At 35.6% G+C, this 19,633-nt stretch overlaps 1 protein-coding gene and 1 long non-coding RNA gene across 4 annotated transcripts in view; one reads left to right on the top strand and one right to left on the bottom strand.

Annotated features, from left to right (window-relative positions):
• LOC310893830 (uncharacterized protein) overlaps positions 1 to 19,633 on the top strand; it is a 141,487-nt gene that overhangs the window by 65,363 nt on the left and 56,491 nt on the right. The window contains exon 4 of one of the 3 annotated variants that reach the window (XR_014579341.1): positions 1,788 to 3,459. The exons of 1 other annotated variant lie outside the window; for it this stretch is intronic. The gene's annotated coding sequence lies outside the window, so the exon portion shown is untranslated. Of the gene's footprint in view, positions 1 to 1,442; positions 3,460 to 19,633 lie in introns of those variants that run through there. One more of the 3 variants, XR_014579342.1, reaches the window with a different exon arrangement.
• Positions 1 to 19,633, bottom strand: part of LOC310893832 — an 86,396-nt gene that overhangs the window by 26,236 nt on the left and 40,527 nt on the right. The window lies entirely within an intron of this gene.

Here is a 19,633-nt window from a genome sequence, read left to right as displayed (position 1 = left end):
ATAGTGTAGTACTGGTTAACAGGCACTTATGACTCCACATTAGATTGGTCCAAATCACATCTTATCCTGAGCTCCTTCTGGTACCAGCAGTTTCCCTGTATCTCTAAAGATAGGCACCTTTATTTTTTTCTCTGTAACAATTTTTTTTTTTTTGACAAGAAAAAATGGTACAGCCTTTGAGTACTACTGGTAAGGAACTACTGGCATATCTCCCAGAGAGTGAGGGTGATGAGTTTATGAGTAATGAACTGCAAACTTGTGTCATATATTTAAAATAGTTTTGGTCTTCCTGAAACTCCATTTTGTGGAGCACTGACTGTGAACTGAAAGAAAAAAAATTGCCCAGATCTATCCAAGATCTTTTCATTCACTGGATATCTGTAATTTATTGTATTCAACCAACATCATAATTTTTCTTGTAAAGTATTAAAACCATGCAGAGCACAGTGATAACAACCATAAATCATGGAGACAGTTCCCAGATGAAGAATGCTTAACTTAATCGTCCAATACTGACCAGAGTAAATGTCACTAGCTGATGGAATAAAAGGTGTATCTTATTTCCTTGATCATTAGCACGTATAAGAAATATGAGGTTTTCTCATTGTGAAATTGCTGAACTTTTTTCTTCAATTTTGGATAACTTTTCGTAGTTGTTTATTTTGATGTATTCGTAAAATAAATCATGGGTCCACTATTCTTTAGCTTTTATAAGTTCACAGATCCTAAGTTCAGAAAAAATCACTGCAATAATCTGTGCCTCCATAGAGCAAACTATTCTCTCTGGTATGAGTTCAACATGTCTATGAGAAAGATTCTCAATTTTTATTTAATGATTTCAAGTGACAAGGAATCTATCACAGCCCTTGCTAAATGATTTCAATTAACTGGGATTATTTACCCTCAGTTAAAAATGTGCACTATATTTCTTCCTTGAATTTGCCCAGCTTCAGTCCCCATTTGGTCATGTTATTCCTTCATCTGTTGGATGAAAGGACCCTGTTTTCTTCCTGTGTAAGCTTTAAACTATATTATTAAATACTATTTATTTTAAAAGTACAAACTCCACAATAATGAGAAACTGTTGATTGCTACCTGCAGTTCTTGAGAAGATCATCTGTCAAAACAGTAGATGCAACTTTTTTTCATATCATTTTTATGCTAATTATTAATGAAAATTCCCTGTCTCCCTGCATTGTTCCATAAATATAGTAGCTTTATATTCTAATCTATAATCTGAATATTACAAATTCTAATCAAGTAGCTTCCCTTTCCCCATCTAAGCATTATTTAGTAGTTTAAATCACTCAGAGCAAGGCAAACTTTTTTTCTCCAGGGGAGTTTCTTCACATTAGCAATATATTTTTCAAATGTAGAGACTGTTATAATATTTCAGACATGACATTAAAAGAAGTAACTGTTTTTTTTTTTTTTTTCTTAAGGTCAACCAGAAATAATGTACTTGGAGACTGAAGCTGGTCCTAGTAGGGCCAGTAGGAGAGCGGTTTGAGTTGATGTTGTTAAATTCTTGAGTAATTATAATTTTCATAATGTTTAAGCTTTACTGTCCAATGTTCTCTTATGTAACTTTGGGGATCTTTCTTTATGGGGTCCAAAAACAGAATTAGGAATTAGAGTTTTTGTCAGCTTGGACAGACGCTGTGTACCTGGTGCTCTACACAGCTGTGCAGGCACAGCTGCAGGGACAGGATCACATACAGCCAGAGAGCCCATTTTAGAAATCCATAGTAAAATTATCTTTTTTCTTAATCTTCTTACACGGGTAGCTTCCTTAAGGCAAAGTTGGAAGCATGGAGCGAGGACGGTGCATGGTGGGCCCAGCCTGGAGCCCTGATAAGCTGGAGATGCACCTGGAAGGACCACCCCATGTGCCCTTGCTCACCTCTGCCCTACCAGCCACAGCACTGTGGGAAGGAATCTATAGCATGCATATGGGTGTTGCCCTCCACACATTCTGGGGATGGCTACATGGGACGCCCATATCTGCATCCTGGGAAGTTCTCCAGTGTCCCACTGACCCTAAAAGAAGTGTAAGTTTTAAGGTTTACATTGCTGAACATCAGGAGACTCGTGGCCTTTCAGAAAAAGTTGTTTCCTAGCTTTCTCTGACAAAGCTCTTCTTCATTTGACTCATTTGTATTAGACCTTGCCTGTGTTCAGCTTTACTTCCAAATATTTTAGTCATAAGCCTCTGGTGATAAAAAAAAGTGAAACTCCACACTGGGTAGTGGCAAAGAGTTGTATTTGCTTTGAAGAAACAGCTTATTTTTAGCAGTTCAGCAATGGGTTTTCTACTCCAAACTGATTATCAGCTAGAGGAATTAATGAGCGTGCACTTTGTCAGAGGACGAAGGTACTCATATGTGCAGTTTATCTATATATCAATCACGTTGTAATTTCCTCTTTTTAAAACACAGCAAGAAAGCATACAATTTCTAGGCACTCTATGAAATCAAAAATAATCAATAAAAAAAGAAAAAGATTTTGTTCACTTGTCTTTGCTTATGTGTCTTTGCTTTACTTAGCTTTTTGACTATGCTGTTATTATTTTGCTAACTTATATTTCACCGGTAAATGATAGATGTTTATGCCTACTTGCCATTTTTTTGGATAACAATATTTTTAGTGAGAGGAAATCAGTAACTTTCATATTTACAGAGAATATTCTTCTTTAAATATCTATTTATTTTTTTATTAAATTTGAGCACTGCCTTCCACTTCTATTAAAGACTTAGGTGCTGGATCTATTCATCACCTTAAGACTTAACATGAATACTTAATGTTGGTGACAATTAGTTTGATTTGACTATCCTGAATTAAGTAGACCTCGCCTGATTAAAAAATTCATGTTCATGAAATAAGACTCAGATAATCACTAGTACCTTGTTTTTAGCCCTTATGTGATATATCAATACTATGTGATAAATAGCTTTAATGATTTATAACGTTTCACTAGAATTTCTTCTGCCAGAGAAAAACTGCTTGAGAAAGACTGGTAACTCTATTATGACTCAGTAGCTTTGGGGGTTTTCGCATTCCCTCTGCTCGTTCCTCTGTGCAATTCCTTATGGGCACTCTCACTAATGATATAATCTTTTACAAAGTAATCAGATTGTGCTGACATTTGTTTTCAAGGCAGAGACATAGGTTAAAAGCAGAGCCAGGGCCAGCTGCAGTGGGTGGGCAGGCAGTTTCCTGGGTACCAATCAGTGGCAGGGACTTTGGAGTAAGGGGGGGACACCAACCCTGCTCTGATCTTGTTAACTGTTCCCAGGAGAACCTCGCTATAAGTCTGTTCCACCTAGGTAATCTTGGTACAAACCATTCAGAATAATTTATGTTGCCAGGGCATCTAGGAGCAATCAATACATCCCTGGAAGCCCTCTGAGTTTTCAAGACCATATGTAAATACAGTTTAGCTGCACAGAATGACATAAATTCTAGGGTCATTCGATAAGTTCTGGTGTATGTAATATAATTTTGCTTAAACACTCACGTATGGGAGACAAAAGCTAGTTTATTGTCAGAAGTGATAACTTTAGAATTAGCTTTTTTTTGTTGTTTGTTTATGTATTTCAGAAATATTTGTCCTCATTTTCATGATTTGTAGAAAAAGGAGGAGATTTTGAAAACTCTCCAAAACCAACACATGCATATTTGGGCTTTTAAAAAATTTATTATTATTATTTAATATTTTATCCTCAATAGATACATTTATTTCTTAGTTTCATTCACCATCTTTGAGAAATTATGGACTGTTTTTTCTGTTTTAAATCATTCAAGATCAGTGGTATGGAAATCTCAGATTTTTATTTATTTTTTGATAAATGACGATATTTAGAAGTTTGATTTTTGATTTTTTTTTTCTTACACATCTTGATTTCAGATATGTGAAGTTGAAAAAATCTACTACCCTCAGTACATTTTCTTAACTAACTGATGCCACTTCATTCACAGGATGTGAGGAAGGATCCTCCTTCTCCTTAGAGACATTCATTCAGTTCTGACATTGCTTGAATTCCTTAAAAAATGATTGGCATTCATTTTTTACAGCTAGTGTTTTTTTTTCTATTCCTCTTTTCTTCCTCCCAACTTTCTCACAATAGATGAGGTGGAGGCAGGCAAATTTTGAAAGATGTCACCAGTCAAAGTTAGATCTACTTATTCAGTGGCAGGAATTCAGCAATAAAACAGCAAAAAAGGATTTCACTGCAGGCCATTTATGTTAGCAAATGCTATATGAGTGAACCACAAATAGGCTAGCAGGCAAGACCAGATGTGCTATTTAAATGGATTAGGTGGGCCAGTTAACTATTATTAGGAGTCATTGCAATTCATTTAATTGAATCTGTTCTTTTGGCAGTGATCCCAATAAGCAGGCATTTAATTGCCCAGAATGCCTGTGGTAGACAAACCATTTCAGACTAAATATAATCTACTTTTTATCTATTTTGTGGTTCCCTTAAGCATAAACCATCCTTACTCTTTTATTTTTTTAAAGGTATGAATAACTTGAAAGCACTGTTTTTGCTGCTTTTGGCCATCCTGTGGAGTGCTTTAGATTTGTCTGAGAGAGAGTGTGAAGAGTAAGACAGCATGTAAGGAAAGGTGTACTGCTTTTTCAGGGAAAGCTTCAGTATTTGGTTAAAATAATAAAACAGACTCTTCTGTAGTAAGTCTTGCCTGAACAGAAATGTCTCAAAAGATCTAATCAAAGATGTCAGGTTTTATAGTTCTCCAGAGTTTTGAATTTCCTCAAACTTCTGGGTCTTGTGATGCTTACCATCCCTACAAATTGGACTTCCTGTGCTTCATGGATGTAAGGAGTTAAAGGAAACAATTAAAAGTTTGTGGATAAAAGACTTGAAGGAGAAAAAGGAGTCCACAGTTTAAACCTGTGCTTTCTGAAATATTAATACATTTTTCACTTAAGTTAAAAAACACCAACAGCTTGAAACACCTCCAGCCTGGAACATCTTCTGGAGTCCCCTGCAGACTTCATGAGATCATTAACCAGGGTCTATATAGAGACTGTATCTCTTCCCTGCTACTTGTAGTCATGTCATTGTGCTCGGGGAGATACAAGGGCTTGAATGAGACTCAAAAGAATGAGCACAAGCATGGAGGCATCAGTGGAGCATGGAGGTTACTGTGCTGTTGTTCTTCCTTCTCGGAAAAGAGGATTTTGAGGTTTTGTGTCTGTTTTCAGGATTGTGTCTGTATTTTACATTCAGCTAGCATTACCTGCAGACTAGAAAGCCTTCTAGGAAGAAATCAGCATCTGTCCTCTCTGAGCAAAATAGAGTTATCCCCCCCACCTTCTGCCACCTCCCCGAAGTGGATGTTCTTTTACACAGCTTCAAAAACAGAGGTAACCTAGCCTGTTTTCTAGCAAAATATTCTCCATTACAGTTTCTGAACCTTTGGTAGCTGAGGAAGAAACAAAATCAGTGTCTCCATTCATGTAAGATACCTGTAATCACCTGACTGCTACACAAAAGATGGGTGAGACACTTTAAAAATTATTATAGGGCCACAGATTTTAGAAGGAATCTGAGAATCTGAGGAAATATTGACTGAGATGTACTAAAAGTTTCAAATGAGACTGCTGTTTCCAAATCTGGCCTTCCTTTCGGAGCAGTAAACCTCCAAGTATGTTCATTCCTTGAATGAGCAGATAAATTGGTAGGTATTTTCCATGTTTTGAAGCTTTTAGACCTGTTTTACCTAACTGAGAGTCCTAAAAATGAACCAACACAGTATTCCTGTCATGAAAGTAGCTCATGTTCACTGGTTTGAAAGCCTGAGATTCCACAGAAATTGATACTGCATGAGGTAAAATTCACTCTTTTTCAGATCAACAAAAGGCTTCTCAAGCTCTGTTGCGCGCAGATGCCCAAGCCTCCTACTGTGTCTGCATTCACAGGTCTCAATGTGCTCAGAAAGTGGGCAGTTTCCAACCTGAAGGAAACTTAGCTTCTGCTTTAAACTTCACAGCTGGCTGTGCTAACAAGCCCATGTTCAAAGCATAAATAGGCCCCTGCTTGAAGGGTAGGGTTAAGAGCTAAGCCAAGCTAAGACTCAATGTGAACGTTTGTTTTTTGACTGCTGACAGTCCTGGTGCAGACAGATGTTAGTCAAGTAATAAACCCTTCTAAGGAAATTGTCCACTAAATATCAGATTGTTTGCCTGCAATTGCTTGTATACATTTACTGAGAAAAACAAAGAATTTGGCCACCTGAAGTGGCAACAGTAAATTATATATGTTCACTGACACTTGATTACTTTATACTAATTGGTTTAGTAAGTACCAATTATATCCCTAAATGTTTTTCTGAATGTTAATGTATCAGCTACATTCCTCATTTTCCTATGTATTTTGTACTTAGAAAATGAAGCAGTAAGATTTCTTTCATACCTATTAGTCATCATTACATTATCTATTGAAATGATATTTCAGATGTAATGATATTTGCAAGCATGTTTAGACTGAAGTTCTCAACATTTGTACTAAATATTAACCCATTATATTGCCGTAGTCAGAAGCATGTGGAAAAAAACCGTGAAGGGGAAAAACCTTCAGAATATGAAGCTATGAACAGAAGGTATTTTGTTCATTTTTCTAGTATCCATATATAACATTGTCTGACTAATTAACCAAAATGTAAAGGCTATGTACTGACCTTAGCTATTGCTAAAGACTAATTCAACTCTGGAGCCATTTACTGCATATGCACGTTAATGCATTACCTTAGGCATTCCTCTGGACAGAAGTGATCCATTGATATTACGATAGGTATTTGGTTGATTTTTTGTGCTGAAGATTTTTCTGCTGAAGAATAATACTTTGCTGAAACTAAAAGTTTTGTAGGGGTATGTCAAATTCAATGAAAACAGATTATATTAAGAAATGTAAAAAATAGTTTGGTTTTGAATTGACATTTGGAAATGAAATGACAATGTTCATTTAGTTTCGGTATAGAGCATTGCTTCGTTTTAGATAAAAATGAAACAAAAATGATACTTTCTATCAACATGCTGATATGAAATGATAATGACCAAGTCAAAAACATCTCATGCCCTTATTCTATTTAACTTAAAGGACTAGAATGACCGTTTCGGAAATCACTGCACATGTTTAACATCCACAGATAGTTTTGAAAAGGAACAGATTTTGCTTGTATAATTGTAAAAAACATGTATTTCTAGAAACAATATGTGCCTATTCCATGTAAGATGAGGAAGATGAGGTTAGCAATTAAGTGAAGTTGTTTTCACTTCCACAGCAGTTTAAATGCGGTAGAACTGAACATTATGTGATGTTTCAGGCTGCTTGGCTGCTTTTGGCACTCACACTCTCATATTTATGGCTGGCCTAAGGATGTACACCCTGCATGGCAGAATGCAGCAAAGGCATATCCTTATTTAATGTTTAAGCATGGGAGTAGTTGTTATTCTGAGATGTCAGCTGGTTATTTCTTAGTGAAGCTGTCATGGGGATTGCATGCTGTGGAATATACATTACTGTCTTAAAATGCTATGTGATTTCTTTAGATAAAAGGACATTGTCAGTTAAATCAAAAGCACATTTGATATTTTTTGACTTCCCTCTATTCTTAATGTGTTTTGAATTGAAAAATTTGAATTTGCTTTCAGTTTGTGTTACTCTCTCTGCTAGCACATTTTGCTTTTATGTTAATCTCTGGTCCTTTGCCTGTAAAAATGTGATTTCTTTTTGCTTTTAAATGAATATGTTTTAAATTTCTGAATAAACAGTCGACATAAAAACATAAGCTAACAGTGTTTGACAGGTAGAATGTCATTTCACTTTGAAAACCTCACTTCAGAAAGTCCCATAACGCATTTTTTTTTCCAATCAAAATCTGACATTGCCACTAAAGTGACCATAAAATCTTGCTGTCTATTGTTATTTTTCATTATTTGTATGATTAGAGCACCTGAACTACAAATCAGAACTGAGCCCCCCACCATGCTAGATGCAAAGAATTTAGTAGACGTATTTCCAGTCCATGAAGAATACATAAGAAAGTTGCATGGTAAACACCAGATATATGTATTAAAGGGAGTTTGTAATTACTCAGACAGACTACATATGCCTGTAAGTGATATAAAACTGTGGAGAGAGAAAAAGTATTCTTCCTTATGTACATGCACAATCTCAGACGATGATGTGATGCTAAAAGTAAATTTATATCATAAGGAGCTATTCCCTGTGCCGGGGATCTCATGGAGCACATAGATGCAAAACAGTGTCATCCAAATGTACCTAAGAGTGTGTTTAACTTGCTATAATATCTCCTTGTACCATGTGAGTTGGTTCTGAAGGTGGTACAGTCACATTAGTATTGAACCATGGCCAGGCTGAAGAGCTGTTAGAATTAGGTTGGATAGATCTACATGGAGCTGCATTGCAGAGTGGACCTAATCTAGGTAGCAGTTGTCTTTGGTAGAAAATTTAAGAAAAGATTAACGGGGAACATTCCGTGGTGTACTTGCAGCAGAATGGAAAGAGTTTAAACTGCTTTATGCCCCTTCTATGTTGAAAAACTCCAATGTTTGGAGCATAACGAACTTGAAATCCAATGACAATTAAGTACATATACATCTCCCTTTCCCTTTTAAATATAGGGTATTTATTAAGGCTTTGATAACTCTTAAAAATAACCGCTTGTCATTAATACTTCAACAGAATATTACAACAGAAGTCATCCTGTGATTATTCTTTGGCTTTGATCTTTGGAGCTGCTAAAACATGGATCAGTGGAGGAATAATCTATTTTCCATTGTTTCAAAAATGATGGCGTAACTGAAAACTACTGGAACTGAAGGGGAGAAAAATTGACATCCTCAAAGAAAAAAAAAAAGGCAACAAAGTCTAAAATTAAAATGTACTGAAGCAGATTTGATATAGTATATAGCAGGCTTGAGCTAAATGGAGTGTTGCCAAAGCTGGGCATTACTTTCTTTAGAATAAGGAGAATCTATTTGGAATTCTGTGATCAAGCTGGCAAAAGCATAACTTATCATAATGTTAAGAAAAATAACAAGCTTAGTGCAAGCAACTGGTGATGTTTACTACTATGTTCTCATCAGAGATGGTCTGTTGGGTAAACTGGTAGTTGAATAAGTACTTTCAAAACTTAAGGTCTGTGATGAATTCAGCTATTCATTGTACTGGTGATCTTGAGTCTATTGCTCCTTGGCTGCTCCTCCTACCTATTTTTATGTCTTAGTTATATAGGTAGTAAGCTCTTTCAAATGGTGCTGTCTCATATTTCCTAGCAAGCTGAGTGAGACCCTTGGTATGTTCTCTGTCTCTGTACATCCAAATTTCAAAAACATAGCTTGATGTGCCCCTCTGCTTTCCAAACCTCTTTGTGCCTTCCAAACTCCTTGGGTTCCTGAGTATTCCTCCTATCTGTTCTTCTCTGCTTCAAGAGCTGCAGTGATCTTAGAGCCAGCAGTATCAGGACCGTGTTTCTGATCTCCTGGGAAGCTATGGTGCTGCACTAGCCTGTCTTGTGTCATTGGCAACATACTTTGGTGTTTCAAGCACATATTGTGATGACTCTCTTGAATACATATTTGTTTTCAGAACTGAATAAGTCAGAGCCTTTCTCAGTCACATGAATCAGCAAGAAATCAATGAAAGGGAAGTCTGTAAACAGAATGTTCAGGTCTGGCCATGATGCTTCTAGTTTTGCTGAAGTATTTTATGCCTAAACTGTAAAGCTAAACTGATTTATGACAACCTTGAAAAAAAGGCAGTCAATTTATAAGGAAGTCTGTAATTAAGCTATATTTAATGGAGTATGGGGCTTTCAAATATTTAAAAATTCTATAAAATGCTAACATTTCAATCACATTACAGTGTTACAGGTATGCTAACCAATTCTATTCAGTTCTGTAGGATTTTTTTTCCATGAAAAAAAGAGTAAATTTCCCTTTCTGAGTAAACAACATCTGATAAAAGATGTCTTTCAAGAAATTCTTGGTTTCCTAACTGAAAAACTCAATCTACAGTATACTTCTACCAAGTGACTATTAGCTAAGCTTTTGTTTTCCAATTAAAGTCAACAGAATGCTCTTAAAGAACAACAAAAACAACAAAAGAACCTGACTGATTAGCTTTATTATTTTTTCTTCCCCAACAGACATTTGGGATTTAATAACTCTTTATTAGGATTAATGTCATATGCCTACCATATCCCATATCTTCCCCCTACATTCTGTTTAAGCAGTATGTAATCTAGGAGGTTTTGCTTGTTTGTTAATTTGGAAAAATAAGGCTGATTTTCTGCTGGGATTAGTGGTAGATTAATAGTAGGAGATAAAGAAGGGAAAAATAAATGATTTACATGTGATCTCTTGCTAAGTGCTGGTACTACAGACCTTATTCTAAGGGATTTATATTAATGGGACGTCACGTGCAGTAAGGAATAAACCATATACTTAATGGGGGTAAAAGCACAGAAATAAAATAGAGGAAGGTTAAGATCAAACTTGCAATTACTTTATTTCTGTCTAGCTAAGTATGTAAAGTGCTTGAGAAAATCAAAAGATTGGATCATATGGGTTTAGACCTACAGTTAAATGCCTGCAAATAAGCCTTTTCAGTTTCAGTAGCTTTAAAAGTTTAATTGATATTTAATTGTCATATGAATACATATGAATACAGGTATAGACAGATGCATGATTTAAAAATAAAAATACGGACAAGGGGAAAAACAGGCTGGTTTACTTAAATGTACATTCCTTTGCACATTCCTTTGAAAAAGGAGCAAAAGCCATTTTTCCCCCTGCTTTATCAGTTTTTGTCTGTTTGTTTTTCTTTCCCTTTGAAACATATCCTAACACAGTTGGGTTAAATGGATTTATTTTTCCCAAAGAAAATGTAGCTAAAAGTAGCTTTCTCAGTGAAACTAATTGAGAGGTAAAAAACCTTTTAGTTAATAATGTCTTCCATTGCAGAGATATTTTGAGTTCTAGATGTGGTTATAAAACTATGGTCCCCAGGCTGGTTAAAGACCAGAATCCCTGAGTTAGCTTCTGATGAACCCTTTGAATAGGCAGTGAAATATTCAGTTGCTTCATAATTACCAAATATAGACGTCAGAAAAGAAAATTACTTTGAGTCATATATTATATCTCATTGTGAGATCTATGCATTATTTCTTCAGCTGACAGTTATAAGGTTTCTTCCAAATCTAATTTTGAGTGTTCCCATTGTGAGGATGCAAGGTGTTTCTCTTCCAAAAATATTCCATGGCCTGAAATATCTTCTTTCTGGAAAATTTTATTGATTCATTGACATCCACAAATCTCTCTCTCCCTCTTTTTGTGCACTTTCTTCACACTTATGTTTATCTTTATATTTATGTAGAAGTTTTAAGATAAGAGTTTCAAAAGAGAAGAGCTAAAAATTATATCAGGATTGCAAAAAAATCCTGGAACTCAAGTTTCCTATTTTAGCAATTCAATGAATTCAACTTGACAAAAGGCAGCTTATTCAAATTTTATGATAGAAAGAAAAGTAATGACTAGTGAGATCTGCTAAAGATCAAGGACATGAATAAACCAAAAGCTAGATTTATAGGTTGGAAGTAATGTATTTTGAAGCACAGAAAACATTTTGTAATCAGATCTTTAATCAATGGTACAGCCAAATGTGAATGGTATGTTTACTATGGTTTAGAGTCTCTAAATTTTTCTGAAAGCTAGCTCAAAATTAGTCAAAAGCCACTGGTTTTACAATATAAACATGCATTAAATATATATGCATTTTCTTTCCTCATATGTAAACTCCCACGGTCATACTTTTTTATATAAAGTATTTATATCAAGTTTATATAAAGTATCTGTATAAAATAATACAATACTGTTCACACTTGTTAGTGAAGTTAATTTTTCAATGCATTGTCCATACACCTTCATAATTTTATTTGCCCTGCCTAGATTTTTTCGTAACAGTTACATGTGGCTGAAATAGTGATATGAGGCTAGACAGACCTAGCCCTTGCAAATTCTTGTAATGGGAAGGCACAAAACAGGAAGATGTACCATCCTTCTTTTAGAATGTGCTAATCGAAACAGATTTGAGTAAAAATTTGAAATGGAGCTCATCCAGTACCTCAAGATCTTTCTGATGTTTTTGCCTGTAGAGTACTATGTCTGTACTATTTATTGTTGCTGCTCTGTCACTCTAAATACACACAACTTGCTGTAGAGCTCTTCAAGCTGTGCCTGACTCCAGAACACTTTTGGCCAAACTACTTTTTTGTATTCTAACTATGAATCTGTTTAATATCATCAGGATTCAGGATTTGGGGGAGATGGATTCTTTTTTTTTTTCATTGTTATTGTTAACCTTTTTTCTTTGGATTTAATTTGTCTTTTTAAAATTCACTTTGATTCTTAATCACGACATCTAGTGATAGGTTTTTGCTCTTTTTACAAGTGCTCTAGTCCCTGGTATTTGATGTCTTATTTGCCTTCTTATTCTATATTCACCATTTTCTGAATCAGAGCACAGTGTAACATCATGGTAACAACAAATTCAGTGATTATAGAAAATTACAAAACAAACTGGAACTAAGGCCAATTTAAAATTCACTCTTGATATTGTTATGTTGTGTCAAGGAACGATTTCTAACATAGTAAGTATAAAGTATTTTTAAAATATGCAATTTTGCTGTTTTGGTTATGTAAAGAAAAGTGTGAATTGTGGGCTGAGTAATTACATTTGCCCTCTTTATTTCCCTTGGAGTTTACTACATTATTCTTTCCCGATTCCCTTTATTTAATATATGATTTTTTTTTAAAAAATATATTTATATAGCATATTTATACGATATACTGGATTGTATTTTGGGACTTTTGCACCCTTGATCATATTGGCTCCTATTTTACGTATAATACTCAATATATACAGTGTCTGTGCATTCTGTTATATTTTTAGTCTGGCCTGTATGTTTCAGAGATTGGGTCTGTTTAGCATGGAAAAGAGAAGATTGAGGGGAGACCTCATCAATGTGTATAAATATCTGAGGGGAAGGTGCCAAGAAGATGGAGTCAGTCTCTTCAGTTGTGCCCAGTGACAGGACGAGAGGCAGTGGGCACAAACTGAAGCACAGGAGGTTCTGGATGAATATGAGGGGGCATTTCTTTACTGTGAGGATGACAGAGCACTGGAACAGGTTGCCCACAGAGGTTGTGGAGTCTCCTCTGGAGATATTCAAAACCTGCCAGGATGCCATCCTGAGCAGCGTGCTCTAGGTGATCCTGCTCGGCAGGGGGGTTTGACTAGATGATCTTCAGAGGTCCCTACCTACCTTGTCCATTCTGTGACTCTGAGATATTCAGAACACAGGCCTTTTTATTTACCTCAATGCCATCATTATTTGTTTTGTTCTTTGATGCTTTCCACTTTTGCAGTTGTTCCTTCTGTCCTCATTAAGTTTGCTTGGCTTGGAAATTCAATACAAAGTACACTATAAAAGCATCATACCATCTTCTGTTTAATGTCAAAGAGCATTAGACCTGCTCTTGCTTACAGAGTAGATTTCACAGATCTTGTTATGGGCCTCCTGAAATGTGGATTCCTAGCTATATCCTCAGACACATATTTTTGCTGCTTTCTTGGAAATCTAAAAATGTAAAGGTTAGCTGTTTCCACAGTGTTTTATTTGAAGAGGGGTTTTATAAAGTCTATGACACATGGCAATATTTTATTTTTAATTTTCTACACTACTTTGTAAATGTATTCAGAATGACTAGGTAAAAGTGAGGTCCTTTGAGTGCATTTTGAAGATGCAAGCTGCTACCCAGTATTTCTGCTTCTTTCCAATACTGTCAGTGTTCTCTGAGAACAACAGAGAACAAAATATAAAGGAGTAGGTGCATTTAATGTAGACTTATCCAAAAATTCATTTGAATTGTTTGAAGTGTTTGGGACAGCTGGCATACAGTAGGCATGAAGCCTTTTTCAGGCTTCTCAGAAAGCATTGATTAATTATACTTTGTAGGACAATGAGTGTGTCAATTAGACACAAGAATGTTGACAGTACGATAAAATTGACTGCCATGTGGACATGTTCTACATGCAGTGTACTCAGTGGTGTCGATACCGATGCCATATTCCTCCCAGTGAAAATGAGCTTGAAAGTTACAAGCTTTATGTAGACATAATCACAGAAGCTTCTGTTTCCCTCGGCTCTACCTGGAAGTCATACAGATGTTAACTGACAGAAGGGAATTCTGCAACATTAAACATGAGAGACTTCTTCAAGAGAAAACAGACAAACACCAGTAAATTCTGTTGCAGCTCCAAGAATGAGTGCAGTCACTTGAAGGCAGCATCTGCTCGCCCTATCAGCAACTAAACTGACACTTCCATTTTCTAATAATTAATGTCATTTCTTCAGGCTCTGGTATAAACTCATCATAAGGATAGCTCCATCCTAAGCAGATGATTGTCATCCATATTAACTGGGGAATTTTCAGGGACACAAGATTTTCTAAAGCTTAAATGAGAGATGTCAAAACATCCAATCCAAAGAAAACAAATGAATATCATCACAATATAGCTTGCTGAGCTAATCACTTTAGAGAAAACTTATATTGACTCCAGAAGCTTATCTGATTCCTGCTTGTGTGGGAAAGAGTAATGATAGTTTGGTACCAAGGGCAATGTAGTCTATATTATGAAGGGTATCTTTGAATTGTAGTCTTTATTTTCCTAATAGTAATGACAGTAGGGTTCCCTTATTCTGCTCGTTGAGGTGTAAAATGGCATAACAATCCAAATGATATTCAGATTCTTATCTTCCTTTCTTCCTCTCAGAAAAATCTGTTATGAAAATGAAATATAAGACCTGCTGAACTGACTCAGCTAATAGATATTTTTCCTAACAGATGATTTCATTTCAAAGCGAAGCACTTAGATTTCATTAAGGAGAAGAGTATATGTTGCAAAATGTCATAGCAAAATGTTGCCTATTGCAGTTTCAGCACTAAGGAAGAGGTAGGCATCTTCTACTATGACCAAACCTTTCCAAACAACAACAAAAACCCATTTTCACAAGTACCATCATTATCAGTATTAGCTAGAACCTAGATGTATTAAACCTCAGCTTTACTGTGATTACTTATAATTTCTTACAAAATTCCAGAGATTGGACAAAAGCATGTCTTAAAATGGGCTGAAAGAATTCATTCTTATAGACTAAAGAGCTATATTTTTCCATAGGTAGGCTTTGTGTTGCTGTTCGTTTTGATTGGGTATGACAATAAGTAGAATAGTAAGGGGATCAAAACTGCTACATGCCTTTCTAATATCTAAAAGCATATAAATATTTTGACACTAGGAGTTAAGATTTTAAAATGCTAAGCACTACAGCAAAATGGATTAGCCTTTAGTAAGGAGAGCTTCAAATTGCCAGTGCCAGGGGGTTAATGGAAATCAGTGTGTCATATTTCCTGATTTACCCTTTCACTATCTTGTCCAAAACACCTGGGTAATATGTTACTCATAAATTATAATTCAACAAGCATACTTTGAGTTTCAGCCCTTACTCCTTTCAAAAGTTTCAAATAAATTGTATTGAAATGCTGGCTATGTGGAAAAGTACTCTGCTTTGGTTTATATTAGAAAAATATCCTATGGGCAGAATGAACATAAGGTAGAATAGATCAGACTTTTTGATCTGGTACTCAGCCCCTGAGCACCTGAAGATCTAGAGATACTTTAACATTTTCACAGTGTACTCATGGGAAAAGATGTATTAATTTTAAATGCATTTGTTATCGATATCTGTCACAGTTTGCTGGGAATACAAACATTTTGTCTGAGATAGTAAGTTAGAAAAATATATTAAGGCTTATTAATTTCGTCAACACTTTGAGTTTACAACAACATATGTGGCATAATTCCTAGGTGGTGTTTGCCTAACGTCAGTTGCACCCTCTTTTCCTAAAACTCTCTAACTGCATCCTTCAGCACTGACAGCAGATGAGCCATGGCAGATGCCTAGCTTTCAGTGGCTTTACCCTTGTCAGCTCTGCAGCTACTGGTAAATTCCATGCTGCCATGGCTGACCCACCACAGCTATCTAATTCAGGTCATTACAAAGCAGCTGAAACAGGCAGTGTGAATACACCTCTAACCATGCTGCCTCAAAATCTCTGTCACTTCTGAATATCTGTTATGTGGTTGTGTGATGTATTTCATTGTGCTCTAGTATTAAGAAATTTATTATCTTGAATTTATGGTACGTGTTCCTCATAATGGACTAGTTACACCTCGTGCAAATGGTACAAAGCTATCATCTGTGGTCTTGCAAAACTGGGATATAATGAGACAGAATTAAGAAAGTCTACATCTTCAGAGATGTTCACTAGCTACTTCTGACCCTTGTGTAATGGTATACCATTTGAAAGAGAAGTATTGTATACTGACTGTGGTAGATTGCCCTTGACACAGTAAGTCTGTCAGGGAGAGGATTGTGTGCTTCTGTTTCTATATCTGATCCTGATATACACCAGAGTGCCAAATGCTAACGATTTGTAATGGCCTAATAATTACTAAGGGAGAGTCAGATTCTGATCATTCTACTGTCCCCTCCTGTTCCCCAGGAGACTAGAATAGGTGCTGCTCTTTCTGCTTCCATCCCCCTTTACCCGTGCCCCACTCTGCCACTTGGCATATGTTTTCCAGATAATATGGCAAAGGAAAATTAAGGAAATGGCGCAAGGGAGTGTTTTGGTCCATATAAGTTATCAAGACATACTTGGAACACACTTGCCAGAGAGACAAATGATGTTCCTATCACCAAGTGGTCTTGTGTGTTGTTGACCAATTACTATGGGTGAAATAACTTGCCATTCCCATCTTGGCATACTTTTTTTGCTCAAATCCCCTAATATAAGGTTTTTAGCTGGCTATTTAGTGTTAATATATAGTAAACAGAATTTATACGGAATATTTCTTACTGCTCTTTCACTTTCTTGTCTCCTGATGGATTTTTAAAAGTCAATACATTTCACTCTTTTTTACTTTCTGATTTCCTTTCCATTCTTCTCCTTTCTGAAATGAATGTCAGGATATTTTTTTCCATGCTAGACTTTCTACCCTTTTTAAATTTCCTCTGCAGCTCTTCCAAGAAAAAGTCAAACTATTTTCTTGATGATGAATTCACTATGTCTGTTCTTCATCTTCAAAGAGCTTTGCAGTATTGAATGTACCTCTCAAAATATACACCAAACAAAAAGGCTTTTAAAAAGTGAATAGTAGACATAAAGAATGCTGACAGTCTCGATCCCAATTAAATTAATGGTATTTTGGTCATTAATTTTCTATAGGAACAGTATTCTGCACTTGAAAACAAAGTTTTGGTCCAATACCCATCAATGGAAGAAGCTGAATTATTATTATTATTATTTTTATTATTTTATTATTAGTGTATCATATATCAAGCAGCATCACATTATTATGTATTTTAACAACAAACTTGCTACAATATTAGTTCCTAAACAGTGCTATTTTACATTCTGTCTGCTGTAATGCTTCCTCTTCTACATATAAGTTTAAAAGCTTTGCAACTCTGTTATGCATGAACATTGCTGAGCTATTAAGAAAGGGTAAAATCTGGGAACACAGGCTGAAAGGAAAGCTGGAATGCCCTAAATACCAGTACCTCTAATCTCCCCCAGCCTTAAATATTTAGTAATTTAAAAGTTTCCTAGTATGATGGCTCTAGTTAAAATTAATTGTGTCTTATCATGACTGGACATTAAGCTTTTCTCAGTGTTCTACAGCAAACCTTTCATATTGTGTACATTTTGTGTACAAATTTTGTGACTGCATGCTCGCAGTTTCCACTATTAGATGTGGAATAAGAATCACTTTTTCAAAAAGTTTTCACATATCAATTCTTCTCATTCATTTTAGAGAGACCTTTTATGGTGATCTAGAAAGTGGGAACCCTTCACCCCACTGACAAGGAAGGCTTGGTATATTTGGGGGAGGTAAATAACCGCACAAGGCACTCAACCGCTGTGATGATCCAGATACCAGTATATGCTGTAGATACTTAAAGGCATTAGCAGAACTAGATTGCATTTTGCATTTTTTTTCTATTTTTAATGTTGATGTAATTGCTCTGTCACTTAGTTCACAGGAAACAAATTCTGTCTTAGCCTTTATTATATTTATAATAGTGATACTGAAAGCTCTATCAGATACTGTGTAAAATCTTTTTTTGTAGTGTTTCATATTTATTAAAACAGAGCAGTTGTTTTTCTCAGCTATCTTAGGCTTTTTGTAGAGCAATCAATTCAAGTAGTTCTGTTTAGTATTTGTTTTAACTTTTTTTTTTCTTTCATCTTTTTCTGCCTCTGGAACATTTCATTATATAAAATTTAAAATGCACACTATGTTGTCTGTACAATACACATCAGCTTTTATTGGGTTTCTTATACCTACAATATTTTCTTTGATGCTACATAGGAAATTCTCATTTATTTTTTAAAACACTTTTAAAGATTTTCTGCCTCATGCCTTATGGGATTTTTAAATACATTTTAAATAAAAATAACAGATCTCATATTTCACTTCTTTTCACCCCAATTCTGACCAGCCTGAGGATATTTAAAAAAAAAAATAGTGAATAGATTGAGGCTATGATTGGGAAGTCTTCACTCTCATCCAGTGGAGTCACATAAAACTCTACCAGATCACTGATCTTTTTCTAAAGTATAGGAGAAAAGTAATTTTTTTTATTTTGTAATACAGTTTCTGACCTTACAGAGATATACATGATTCAGTACAGAGAGGTAAGAGTTGGTGACCACAGCTTTGTTTAGAGATTCTCAGAAACAAGATATATACCAAGATACCTTTTTGAACTTCAGTCTTAAAAAAGAAAATGTGTTTCCTGATATTTTTAAATGTTTGTTTCCTTTCTTTTTGAAAAACTGTGCTTCCACATTCATAAAGAGTAGGAATAGGTTGCTGACGAGATGGAAACCCATCAGTTCTTTAAGTCTTGGTGTACCTGTGGACAAGCACCACAGCTACCATCCCTGCAGATGGGACAGGGCTCTGTCCTCTTTAGCACCTTCCTCAATAATGAAGGAAGCCACATTTCATGTAGACATTTCTCACAGCCTTGGACTAGTATATACTTATCCATGTATGTTAGGGCCTATCAGAAGTGCTATTTTCAATATCTGACGAAAGGCACTTCTTTAGTACCACAGATATCTGAGGCCTGATTCAATGCTCAGCAACAATGAACCCTAAAGGTGACATAAGTGACAGTGAGACAGACTTAGGATAATACGAATATTTTTTAAGCAAAACCTATTATTTTCCTGAAATCATGTGAGACCTCGGTCAGTGTTCAAAGCAAAGCATAGCAGATATTGTGAATCAGAAAAAAAAAACAGAATTAGAAATGTGTGGTGGTTTTACTCAGCTGGGCAGCCAAGCTCCACAACAACTGCTCTCTCACTCCCCCTCCTCAAAGGGAAGTGGGGAGAAAAAACAAGAAAAGGGCTCAAGGGTTGAGATAAGGACAGGGAGATTGCTCC

Source organism: Anser anser, assembly GCF_964211835.1.
Source record: "Anser anser genome assembly, chromosome: 2".
In the NCBI taxonomy this organism is placed as follows: domain Eukaryota; kingdom Metazoa; phylum Chordata; class Aves; order Anseriformes; family Anatidae; genus Anser; species Anser anser.
Note: the sequence above shows the minus strand (reverse complement) of the source record. Positions and strands in the feature narration are given on the sequence as shown.